Raw genomic sequence first — 14,071 nt, 5'->3', positions numbered from 1 at the left:
TTATTTTATACAAATATAAAAGCTTGAATAAAATAGCAGCAGAACGGATGGTCACTATTGAGTTTTAAACTGGATGGTTTTGTCTGGACTATTTTAAGGACCACTGCAAGACAAAAGTCTTGGTGTGAACTCATTGGCTTTAAAGGAGAACAATTCTGTCTGTCTGTTTCTTCTTAGGCTAGAGGCGACTGCTTTAATATTACACACTGTATAAATTCCTCATTCAGCACTACTAGACTAAAATCCCAAAACTACTCTGGTTGCACAGCCGTGTGATTTTAATCCATAAGGACATACAGAGCCATGGCTGTAGGATTAAGACACTAACAGGCTGTGTCACTAGCCATGAGTCAACGTCACATGATCGATAGGCAATTACATTACCGTGAGAAACAACTTCAGCTGAACAGAATTCAAAGAAAATAAAACAAGAAAATAAAAAAGGTTTGAATTCTTTCATAAGTTACGCCAAAATGTCATTTAGTCAGCAAGTCTGATTATTTAGTCAGCTTATATGAATTCACATTTGTAAGGTAACAAAACAATTGAATAAAGAGTAAATCAATGTTCAAATACATGCAATGCATTGTTAAAATCAATCAATAAAAAAAAACTTTATTTGCAAAGTTGTCGTTATGCAATGTATATGATTGGGTGAGATGTATCCTGATTTTATTGTAATCAAATAAAAATAGAGATAGGCAATAAAGTTAAGTATAAATAATACATATTTATAAACAAGTCAGTAATACCTAGAACTGTTTATTAATGCTACATACATGAAAAATATTTTTAAATGCCCATTTTTTTTAGGAAGTCCTTAAATTAAGTGTTGTCACACCACATGACTTTCTTTTCAGTACATCATGTCAACACTACATAATAACTATAAAAAAAAAAACAGAATTGTTATAAGTTGAAATCTCAGGGCTCACTTATGTTATATAATCACTTATACACCGATAAGGCATAACATTATGACCACCTTCCTAATATTGTGTTGGTCCCCTTTTTGCTACCAAAACAGCCCTGCAACTGTGATGCACTGTGTATTCTGACACATTTCTATCAAAACCAGCATTAACTTCTTCAGCAATTTGAGCTACAGTAGCTCGTCTGTTGGATCGGATCACACGGGCCAGCCTTCGCTCCCCACGTGCATCAATGAGCCTTGGCTGCCCATGACCCTCGTACAAGATGCCACATATATAGTCCATCAGTATATGGGTGTGACATCTTGTACAAGTCCATCAGTATATGGATGTGACATCTTGTACAAGTCCATCAGTATATGGGTGTGACATCTTGTACAAGTCTATCAGTATATGGGTGTGACATCTTGTACAAGTCCATCAGTATATGGATGTGACATCTTGTACAAGTCCATCAGTATATGGATGTGACATCTTGTACAAGTCTATCAGTATATTGATGTGACATCTTGTACAAGTCCATCAGTATATGGATGTGACATCTTGTACAAGTCTATCAGTATATGGATGTGACATCTTGTACAAGTCTATCAGTATATGGATGTGACATCTTGTACAAGTCCATCAGTATATGGATGTGACATCTTGTACAAGTCTATCAGTATATTGATGTGACATCTTGTACAAGTCCATCAGTATATGGATGTGACATCTTGTACAAGTCTATCAGTATATGGATGTGACATCTTGTACAAGTCTATCAGTATATGGATGTGACATCTTGTACAAGTCCATCAGTATATGGGTGTGACATCTTGTACAAGTCCATCAGTATATGGGTGTGACATCTTGTACAAGTCCACCAATGGGTTCTTTGGAAATATTTTGGATTGACAACTGCTCCAAGTTTTCCATTGCTCCATGTGGAGACAATGGATCTTACTGTGGTTTAAGTACTAAAGTTTTAGCAATAGCTTTGTAACCGTGTCAGATTAATATATATATATATATATATATATATATATATATATATATATATATATATATATATATATATATATATATATATATATACATATATATATATATATATATATATACATATATATATATATATATATATATATATATATATATATACATATATATATATATATATATATATATATACATATATATATATATATATATATATACATATATATATATATATATATATATACACACACACTGAGTAAACATTAGGACGTCAGTGGTGTTTTCTTTATATTTTGTACAATTCTACATTAAAATTGACCCAAAGAAGGTGCAGAGAAAGCGTAGGTGAGAAAATGAATCTAGTGTTACTATTCGTTGTTGTATAATTACTCCTGCCAGAAGCTGTCACTGTGTATCAGACAGAGAGGACAGTGAGTGAGAGAGAAGAAGGAAGTCGGCTGAGTAAAGTATTCTTTCTTTCGTGCAATTACACCTATAAAATGCAATACTGTTGAAATAAAGAAGGAAATAATAGAGAAATATGAGAGTTACTGTTGCTTCTGGTAGATACATTTTATTAAAAAAGATGGAAATGTATTATGGTGTATGGTACCGCACACGTACTGTACTGAAATGTGATGTGTGTTTTTTTATGTACAGTACAGTACTACTGTGTATTGTTGTTTATTACAGTAATGTCTATTCTATATTTTAGGATTTAAAGGAAAATATACCTGTATTTATAACAAAAAAGACATTTTAAGACATTAGAAAGGTTAGGTAAGAGGGTGGTGTGGGAGGTCTAGCACGGATTAATTCTATTTACATTATTTCTTATGGGAAAAATAGGTTTCACTTACGAACATTTTGACTTAAGAACAGCCCTTCTGAACCAATTAAATTCGTAAGTCAAGGGTCTACTGTATATCCACCTAAAACACCCACACTTTACTGGAAGGAGTGTCTACATACTTTTGGCTATATAGTGTATTTTGGAGCACATCCTAGTTTCCTCCAAAAGAACATTAATGGGCCAGTCACTTTAATTAGAATGAGAGTCTGTAAAGTGTTTCTTCAGCCTCTGGCAGACAGAGGTGCACTAGTTTTTATAATGAAGGTGACTGAATAGATGAGGAGGAAGGAAATGATCAAGCTGCAGACTGAAAAGAGAAGGAAAAAATATCACAAAGCAGTCACTGTGGAACAGTTTGTTAGATAGAATTTAAACTTAAACTATTCAGTAAAGAAAACCTGTACTTTTTCTCATGCCTTCTCAGAGGCAATAATACCTTCTGAGAGGATGCAGGGCAAGATGAGAGGAAGATGCATTAGAAGTCACCCCTCGAAAGGTCACCCTCCCACATGAGGGCCAATTAGAGGCTCCCGTCAACTGCAATCACGGCTGAATTATCACCTCCAAAAGGTGGCAGCTGAGAGGTCACGTCAGCCGAAAAGCAAAAGACAAGCACCAGTGAAGATTGATTATCAAGCTTGCTTTCCTCTAACTCTGGTGCTCTCTTCCTCAATCTCTCTTATTAAGGCTGGACGGAGACTGGAGCCACCTGTAAGGCTCAGAGTGTCATTCATAAACACTTAGAGACTTTCTCAACCTCTTTCTTACCTCAGGTGCTTTACTATTATACAGGGACTGGGCAAGGGGTGGTAACTATATTAAATGATGGGAATTCTATAACGTGGGTGAAGTTGCACTATACAGCCGTGTTGATTCCCATCCATGAACTTGTTACGCATCTAATTCTAAAACTATGACCAATAATAGTGAGTGACCTAGAGCAGACTTTTATTATTTTGTCCCATGTATAATTAAAATTTTGTATAATATACAGTATTTAAAGTCAATAATAATAATAAATAAATAAATAAATGAAGTACCAAGAGAACCCTGTCCAGAAACGGCGTCGACTTCTCTGGGCTCATAGGCATCTAGGATGGACCATCACACAGTGGAAATGTGTATTGTGGTCAGATGAATCAGCATTCCAGGTCTTTTTTGGAAAAAAATGGACGCCGTGTGCTCCGGACCAAAGACAAAAAGGACCATCCAGACTGTTATCAGCAACAAGTCCAAAAGCCAGGGTCTGTCATGGTATGGGGCTGTGTCAGTGCCCTTGGCAAAGGTCATTTACACCTCTGTGATGGCAGCATTAATGCACAAAAGTACATTGAGATCTTAGAGCAACATTTTCCAGGGACGTCCATGCATTTTTTAACAAGACAATTCAAAACCACATGCTGCACACATTACAAAGGCATGGCTGTGGAAGAAGAGGGTATCGGCTACTAGACTCCACCTGGGAATCAAATCCAGGACCTTCTTGCCGTGAGGCAATAGTGCTACCCACTGAGTCACTGTGCCGCCCTGCCAACACTAAGAATTGATGGGAATTCTATAATGTGGGGGCAGTTGCACTATACCACTGTGTTGATTCCCATCCATGAGCTTGCTGGGCATTTAATTCTAAAACCATGACCATTAATAGTTCGTGCCCTAAGGCAGACTTTTTTCATTATTTTGTTCTATTTATATATAGCTTATATACAGTACATAACTTTATAAAATATACAGTGTTTTGAGTACATAACTAAAAATAAATAAATAAAGCACCCAGAACCCCAGAGTTTTGTAAACATTAAATATTCATTCTATCTTCATTCTGTCATAGTGCTACATTGACGCAATGAATATAAACAACATTTCTGCAAAGGCAAATCATTGGAAATGACTAAACTGAGAGAAAAATAAATAAATGTATTAATTAATAAATAAATAGGCACTGGGGTTGCGCATTGGTCTATTTTGGTAGCCCATCACCACAGAGACCTGGGTTCAAATCTCAGCGGGGCTATCAGCCGGCCAGGTGTGTAAACAAACAAGCACAATGCCCAGTGATGGACTGGCACCCATCCAGGGTGTTCATGCATTGCTCCCAGTGTTTCCTGAGGTAGAAGATGTTCTTAAAATATATAAGAATATCATGTTATGCCATTTGGCAGCAACTGCTGCACATAATGTGTTGAAATGCAATCTAAAGGCAAGCTGGCTCTGGATTTTCTCTTCACTCACTTCTCTAATAACAGTGATGAATGAATGAGTGTGTGTGTGTGTGTGTGTGTGTGTGTGTGTGTGTGTGTGTGTGTGTGTGTGTGTGTGTGTGTGTGTGTGTGTGTGACATGCAGCAGCACAACAATTGTGATCGAGAGGCAGAACGTAATGGAATATTGATTGTTCAAAGATTAGAAATGTCCAAACCGCTCCAGCAAAACCCCAAATTAATTTTCTGCAGTCACTGTTCATATTGTTTCTCCAGACTTGAGTTTAATTACTGACAAGAAGAAAAAATAAACAAATAACTAACTGAATAAAAAAAATTAAAAAGAATTCAAAAATAACTAATAACTTTTTAAGCTGTTTAACTACTACTTTGACTTTAGTGCAGGTGGAAGGTACTACTAAACTATTTTTTAAGAGTACAAGGAATACGACTGTAAGCATTTGCATCAAGTTGTTTGCAGTCTAGAATGCTGACAGGTTCTTCCTGGAAGACGATTGTTCAGTCATCGTTAGCAATGGAAACTTCCTATAGTAAATAAGCTGCAGCATTTATAGCATTTATAACTGATACATTAAAGGAAAACAAGTACACAAGCAGTATTATTGCAGCCCCAAAATTAGGAAACACTCTCCTCATCTCTCCATGTGTAGCTCTTTAAAGGCATCAACTGACACAATTGCTAAAAATCAACTGCTGCTACTTTTAAATAATTATCGTATTCATTTTTGGACATATTATTATTCATTAATTAACTCATTGTCTGTTTTACCACCACTTTATTCTGGTCAGGGTCGTGTTGGGTGCAATTTACTGGGCAAAAGGTAGGGAACACCCTGGACAAGTCACCACTCTGTCACAGGGCAAACACACACACACACACACACAAGGCAATTTTTGGATCTCCAGTTAGCCTGACTGCATGTCTTTGGACTCTCTGGACTGTGTACCAGACAAGTCGTTACCCTTCCTTAGACCACTTTTTGTATGCACTAAACATTGTATGCTGGGAATACAAAACAAGACTGCTGTTTTGCAGATGCTATGACACAGTTATCAGGCCATCACAATTTGGCTCTGGTCAAAGACGGCCAGCTTCCAATGCATCAAGACTGTTCACTTGCTGCCCGGGGAAGGGAGGGGAGACTTATGGCCTATTTAGCTGTCCAACTACTTTGGCTTTAGCACAGGTGGAAGGTACTACTGCACTACTAAACTATTTTATAAGACTAGAAGGAATACGATTGTAAGCATTTGCATCAAGTTGTTTCAGGCTAGAATGCTGACAGGTTCTTGCTGGAAGATGTTTGTTCAGGTCACCATTAGCAATGAAAACTTTCCATTGTAAATAACCAGCAGCATTCATAGTATTTATAAGTGCTACATTAAAGGAAAACAAGTACACAAGCACCCAGTCATCACAATATGGCTCTGTTTAAAGATGCTTAACTTCCAATGCATCAACTTTGAGAACTGTTACGGACTGTTTACTTTCTGCCAAATAGGCTTCACCCATTCACATGTGTTATTGTAATGAAGATTAAATGTCCTTTACTTCGCCTGTCAGTGGTTGTAATGTTGTGGCTGAAGAGTAAAAGAGAAATAAAAGAGATTTTAAGAAAAGTTTTATTCAGAATATTAAATCATTGGTTCACACCCTCTATTGAAAAAGCGTCCGATGAGTTCAATAAAGCTAACACATACACATAAACCGAGGTATCTAGGGGACGTGTGGTTTATAACGAAAGTGGTATTGATTCTCAATTTCAGTTATCCACCCACCCTTCCACCCTTTGCCTCTCTTTTATTCACCAGAGCAAAGGTTTAGAACCTGTGAGCGTGGGATGACAGGCCAGTACACGATTGGGATATTTAACACTCAGGTCTAATGCTTTAGCACACACAGTCATTGCCAAAAAAAATTGGCACCCAGGCAGTTCTTTAAAAAAAAAATGCACCCAACCTTTTTAATGTTAATAAATAGAAATATCCCCAATCATGTATCGCCTTGTCATCCCACACTCACAGGTTGTAAAACCCTGCTGTAATGAATAGATGAGAGGAAGAGGGTTGAAGGGTGGAAGGGTGGGTGGATGACTAAAATTGAGAATCAATACCACTTTTGTGATATAACACATAGACACAGGTATCTGAGGGAAGCTTATCGGATGCTTCATCAGTAGAGGATGTAAACCAATGACATAATAATCTGACTAATACATCCCGTCAGGGGACGAATTTTATTTTCCTCTCACATTTTGTTACTAATACTCCTTTCTGTTTCACTGACCAGCCACCACATTAAGTTGGTTGGTTGATGTGGGTTTAACAGCATGCCAGTTTTTAGGCCACTTTCAATGCAAAAACCAAGTTTAACACTTGGTTGGGGTGACACCTGTATGTTTAGAGTCTATATGTGTGTTTTCAATCTGGAGGGCGGCACTGTCGCCTCACAGCAAGAAGGTCCTGGGTTCGATCCCCAGGTGGGGCGGTCCGGGTCCTTTCTGTGTGGAGTTTGCATGTTCTCCCCGTGTCTGCGTGGGTTTACTTCGGGTGCTCCGGTTTCCTCCCACAGTCCAAAGACATGCAAGTGAGGTAAATTGGAGATACTAAATTGTCCATGACTGTGTTCGATATACCTTGAGAAGTGATGAACCTTGTGTAATGAGTAACTACCGTTCCTGTCATGAATGTAACCAAAGTGTAAAACATGACATTAAAATCCCAATAAACAAACAAACAAACTAGTTTTCAATCCACCACTAAGATAAAGTCTCTGTTTTTCCACTCTTAAATAGTGGTACAGCGGTAAAATAAGCTAGCACACCAGAGATGACATTTCAAACTCGTCTGTTCGAATTTCAGCTCTGTTACCGGCAGGCTGGGTGCCTACACAAACAACGATTGGCTGTTTTTCTAAAGGGGGTACCAGAGGGGATTCCTCATAACTGATGCAATAAAGACCTCTGCTGGCTGACTGATGGCACCTGCACAGATTCGAGGGACAATGAGGATGAGAGTGTGTCTCTCCGTACTCAAAGCTGATACACATATTAACTCGCCTCGTGCAGGTGAAAAGATTATGGCGGCTACTGCACACGTCAGAGGGGGCATGTGTTAGTCACGGCTCTCCTCAGTCAGAGTAGAGATCAGTAAAGAGGAAGTGTAATGCAATCGGGTAATTGGATATGACTAGATTGGGAGAACAATTGGGGCTGGTTCAAGGTTGCCACTGCCAGGTTGCCACTATTGGACCCTTGAGCAAAACCCTTAACCCTCAATTGTTCAGACAATAAGGACACAAGTGTCTGGCTTAATGCCGAAAATGTAACTGAAATGTAGCTGCAATAAAGAATATAGTCTTTCATGATGGTAGATGTTGTACTCATTTAGCAGATGTTTGACGGTCAGAAGAGTATACCAAGTCTATCTTATGTGATCAATATGACATCTCAGGTATGCTACTATTCCACCAGTTTGACCTATAGAGGGTCATTTTATTGTAAACACTGGGGCTAACATTATGCAGTTTGTTACTGGTTTGTGAGTCCCATTCGGCTTGCCATCTGTTCTTAATGTGGCGGGTTTATATGGGTTTTGCAGTTGGATGCCAGCAATCCTGCAGCAAACCTCTCTGCAGTCTGGTCTGCTTTCTCGGTGTCAGAAAAGCCATAGTGGCTTGGGACCCAACAGAACACTACGTTAAAGTTTAGTTGTTGAAGGTGAAGTGCTACAGTGAAACAGAAAGAGGTGTTAGTAACTGTGTGTAAGAGGAGAATAATAACCAACCAGTGGAAGGATGTATTATTCAGGTTATAAAATTATTGGTTTACACCCTTTACTGACAAAGCATCCAATGCTTTCAATAAAGTTAACATACACAGCGGTATCTAGGAGATGTGTGGTAAAGTGGTATTAATTATTAATTCTAGAGATGGGACGATCGATCGGCTATGAATCGGTATCGGCCGATTTTTAATCAAAATATGCTATCGGCGATCGGCCGATATTTCCTAAAAGTAGCCGATCCGATCGTGTGATATATAAAGACCATGTTAAGTTAACAGCTCAGTGGATTGATACAGACTTTGAGCTACGAAGCGCCAACCATCACATCACCATTCATCAACCATCGTACAGAAACCACAGTGAAAGCTCTTCATGACCTAAAATAACATCCTTAACGTTGTGCATCATACATACGATGTAATTTTGCTGATTGTAATATTTACTTTAAAAAGATAATTCAACCCGGTCACATCTGAGTCGATTCTATCAGCACGTTATATAAACTCCTGGTTCACTTTGGTAAATCGTAAGCGGTTCTTACTTGTGATGTAGATGAGAACAGAAAACGTTACAGAGCCAATCAGAGGCAAAAGTTTATTCATTACCAAATTCGTTAGTTCAGGATCATCTGCTGAACTTTTAGCTCCTTAGACGGAACGAGTCTGACGGTCGGTTACAGATCTGTGGTAATAGCAGTTTAATTAAGCTTTTTAATGAAGCTTTTTAATGTAAGAGAGTCACACAGAATGTTCTGTAGTAGCTGGTGTTTATTTAAAACCACGACATTTAATTAATAACAGTAAACACGGAGAGATAACTGAGAAGAGAAACTTACGCTTCGCGAAAAATGACTCGTGAATCAATGAATCACTTATAGCGATACAGTGAACAATGTGTCTCTTCTAAAGGCGCACACACACACACACACACACACACGCACACACGCGCGCGCTGCTCCGGTTTATCTTCACTGTGAGGCTCTTTTTAAGTTTATTTATTTTATTTACTGCTAACCCACACACTGAAGGTGATGGTGGGGAGGTTAGACACAAGTAAAACAGAAAGAAAAGTAAGTAACCGTGTGCAAGAGGATAATAAAGCCAACCAAGGGCAGGGTGTATTGTTCAGAATAACAAATTATTAGGTTACAGCCTTTACTGACAAAACATCCAAAGTGTTCAATACAGCGAACACATACACAAGGGTATCTATGTGTGGTTTATAACAAAAGTGGTATTAATTCTTGTATAGGGTATAGGGGGTTAAAACGTGTCTTTTTCCCTAGGAAAGACCAGTGGCCTGGGACACAACTAAACACTACGTCAAAGTTTAGTTTTTAAGGGTGATGTGCTTCTTGCAGAATCTTAATGATTGTGGAGGGGTTAGACAAAAGGGCCTCAGGATCTGCCACAACATTAAAACATTTATTCTCATAACATATCCATACGGCAGCTATGTTTTTACACCCTGTGTTACACATGGCATTAAACATGAGGGCTTTCCTCCGATGAGTTGAAATTAGGTTGACTGTCTGAATAAATGAAGTGAAACAACTGTTAGAGGCTTGTTTACTGGCGCAGCTCTCACTTTCTGAACAATAGAATAAAGAAAAGCAGTTCTATAATTATTCTTCATGAGAACTTTGAGACGACGATGTTTAGAGCGGAGTGAATAATGTTCACTCTGTATTGTATCCAATATAAAACACACAGTGTGGATCTTACGTGGGTGTGTTAATGATGGTAATAACACAGCGTGAGGATGCCTGAACAGCGAGACGCCAACAACGTTGACGGCCTGGTTGATTTATCCTACATGAGATCATTACATCTGCCTGGGATGTTCCAGCATGGGTGGTGGTTAGGAGTTGGAACAAAATGTCATTATACTGTATGTGCAAGTCGTTTATCATCATCAATTTGTGCAAGTCAAAAATAAATAATTAAACAGATAAGTACATAATAAATAAATCCAAAGTTATGCAGGTCTTTGTGGCTGTTCAAATCTATTGCATTCAACACATGTACTATGAGTAACTAAAATCAGCCCAAAATTTAATACAGCCCTGATCATTACATGCACAACTGGTATGAAATAGGCCCTGCCACACACATTTTTAAAAATGTTTCCCATGGAACTTCATCTGCCACAACCCTGACCAGAATAAAGCAACTGATGGAAAAGAAATAAAAAAGCAGGTGCCATGCAAAATGAGACTTGATTCTGGATGAAATCACACTTGCAATTTGTTGCATAAACTGTGAACCATAAAGAGAGTTTGGAAATCAATGTGAGTGCCTAATTCGTACGCTGTAGTTTTGTTGATCAAGTGTTACTGGTGGTCTGTGTGGTTTGTCGCCTTGAAGGCAGCATGCCCCGATATACACCTCCACATTAATAATACATTCACACTAGGGCTGCACGATATATCGTTTCAGCATCGTCATCGCGATGTGTGCATGCGCAATAGTCACATCGCAGGACGTGCGATGTCACTTAATGCAAATTAAATCAAATACGTCATGCTACAACTTTTTTGCTGCATGACACAAAACGAAAATTCACACCGTTCTCATTTTCCATGACACATCTACCAGTGTGTTCGAAAACCTAGGGAGCCGCCTCGCTGTCTTACTACCTACATAGGCAGCTGCCTCAGTAGAGAGGATTCTAATAAGTCATTGACTTATAAGGCAGGTTATTCGAACGCGCTACTTAGCGATTCCATCGGGTTTAGCATTTAGCATCTTGCCATTAAAACCAATGGAATGAGGTGGGACAGCGCTAACATGTCAATATAACATCTCGATTTGTGTACAGAAAACGGTTACATTTGCTGACAAGCCCAAACTTGCAAATAAAACACTCGTTAAAAATCAAACATTATTTATTTACGTTTGAAAATAACTTTGTCCGCACCGTCAGCCATGTTTATTTTTCTGTGAGAGAAGAGATGCCGCAATGAATTCTGGGATTGCCTTCATCACTAAGGACGCTTCCGATTGTCACTCGTTCTTGAGTCAAAATAACATCGAAATCCGAGATGCCTTACTAAGCTCACTACTGAGGCATCTTAATATTTCAAACAGGTGTATAGCTGCTCTTTTGTTTGTATAGTTTTTTTTTAAATGATGTTTACTACTTGAAGAGGTTTTGATTGTGAAATAAAATATGAAATGACCCATTTTATCAATCCTGTTAATTCCCTCATGTGATATTGAAGCTTTCTTAGTTTAATGCTCAGTTTCAACCGAGTACAAAGATGTAGCTTGTCATAATCTTTTGTATCCCCTTGTAGGCACCACCCTTTTTCACAGATGAGCCCCTTATTTAGAGTAAGATACATGCATTATTAATATTATTAATAATGTGGTGAAAATTCCTGCATTTTTTAATATCACAATATACAGTGTATCACAAAAGTGAGTACACCCCTCACATTTCTGCAAATATTTCATTATATCTTTTCATGGGACAACACTATAGACATGAAACTTGAATATAACTTAGAGTAGTCAGTGTACAACTTGTATAGCAGTGTAGATTTACTGTCTTCTGAAAATAACTCAACACACAGCCATTAATGTCTAAATAGCTGGCAACATAAGTGAGTACACCCCACAGTGAACATGTCCAAATTATGTCCAAATTGTGTCCAAATTGTGCCCAAATGTGTCGTTGTCCCTCCCTGGTGTCATGTGTCAAGGTCCCAGGTGTAAATGGGGAGCAGGGCTGTTAAATTTGGTGTTTTGGGTACAATTCTCTCATACTGGCCACTGGATATTTAACATGGCACCTCATGGCAAAGAACTCTCTGAGGATGTGAGAAATAGAATTGTTGCTCTCCACAAAGATGGCCTGGGCTATAAGAAGATTGCTAAGACCCTGAAACTGAGCTACAGCATGGTGGCCAAGGTCATACAGCGGTTTTCCAGGACAGGTTCCACTCTGAACAGGCTTCGCCAGGGTCGACCAAAGAAGTTGAGTCCACGTGTTCGCCGTCATATCCAGAGGTTGGCTTTAAAAAATAGACACATGAGTGCTGCCAGCATTGCTGCAGAGGTTGAAGACGTGGGAGGTCAGCCTGTCAGTGCTCAGACCATACGCCGCACACTGCATCAACTCGGTCTGCATGGTCGTCATCCCAGAAGGAAGCTGACGCACAAGAAAGCCCGCAAACAGTTTGCTGAAGACAAGCAGTCCAAGAACATGGATTACTGGAATGCCCTGTGGTCTGACGAGACCAAGATAAACTTGTTTGGCTCAGATGGTGTCCAGCATGTGTGGCGGCGCCCTGGTGAGAAGTACCAAGACAACTGTATCTTGTCTACAGTCAAGCATGGTGGTGGTAGCATCATGGTCTTGGGCTGCATGAGTGTTGCTGGCACTGGGGAGCTGCAGTTCATTGAGGGAAACATGAATTCCAACATGTACTGTGACATTCTGAAACAGAGCATGATCCCCTCCCTTCGAAAACTGGGCCTCATGGCAGTTTTCCAACAGGATAACGACCCCAAACACAACCTCCAAGATGACAACTGCCTTGCTGAGGAAGCTGAAGGTAAAGGTGATGGACTAAACCCAATTGAGCACCTGTGGCGCATCCTCAAGTGGAAGGTAGAGGAGTTCAAGGTGTCTAACATCCACCAGCTCCGTGATGTCATCATAGAGGAGTGGAAGAGGATTCCAGTAGCAACCTGTGCAGCTCTGGTGAATTCCATGCCCAGGAGGGTTAAGGCAGTGCTGGATAATAATGGTGGTCACACAAAATATTGACACTTTGGGCACAATTTGGACATGTTCACTGTGGGGTGTACTCACTTATGTTGCCAGCCATTTAGACATTAATGGCTGTGTGTTGAGTTATTTTCAGAAGACAGTAAATCTACACTGCTATACAAGCTGTACACTGACTACTCTAAGTTATATCCAAGTTTTATTTCTATAGTGTTGTCCCATGAAAAGATATAATGAAATATTTGCAGAAATGTGAGGGGTGTACTCACTTTTGTGATACACTGTATATCGCAGGAAAAAAAATATATTTTTCCAATATCGTGCAGCCCTAATTCACACATATGCAGTTCATCCTTGCCATGGGCAGTAATGCATCCCCATTCCATAAGAGATGTAGGCTTTTGCAACTTTTACTGATAACAGACTGGATGGTCCTTTTCATCCTAGGCAATGGTGAACAAAAACAAGGTGAACAATGAACTCATCTGACCATAGCACACATTTCCACTGTCTGAACATCCAAAATGAACTCAAGCTCAGAGAACTCAAAGAACAATTCTAAGT

General features: G+C 39.1%; 1 protein-coding gene across 6 annotated transcripts in view; it reads right to left on the bottom strand.

Moving 5' to 3' along the window:
* Positions 1 to 14,071, bottom strand: part of nphp4 (nephronophthisis 4) — a 298,208-nt gene that overhangs the window by 212,486 nt on the left and 71,651 nt on the right. The gene's annotated exons all lie outside the window — the stretch shown is intronic.

Source organism: Trichomycterus rosablanca, chromosome 7, assembly GCF_030014385.1.
Source record: "Trichomycterus rosablanca isolate fTriRos1 chromosome 7, fTriRos1.hap1, whole genome shotgun sequence".
In the NCBI taxonomy this organism is placed as follows: Eukaryota; Metazoa; Chordata; class Actinopteri; order Siluriformes; family Trichomycteridae; genus Trichomycterus; species Trichomycterus rosablanca.
The sequence above is the reverse complement of the archived record's forward strand: the minus strand, read 5'-3'. Positions and strand labels throughout refer to the sequence as shown.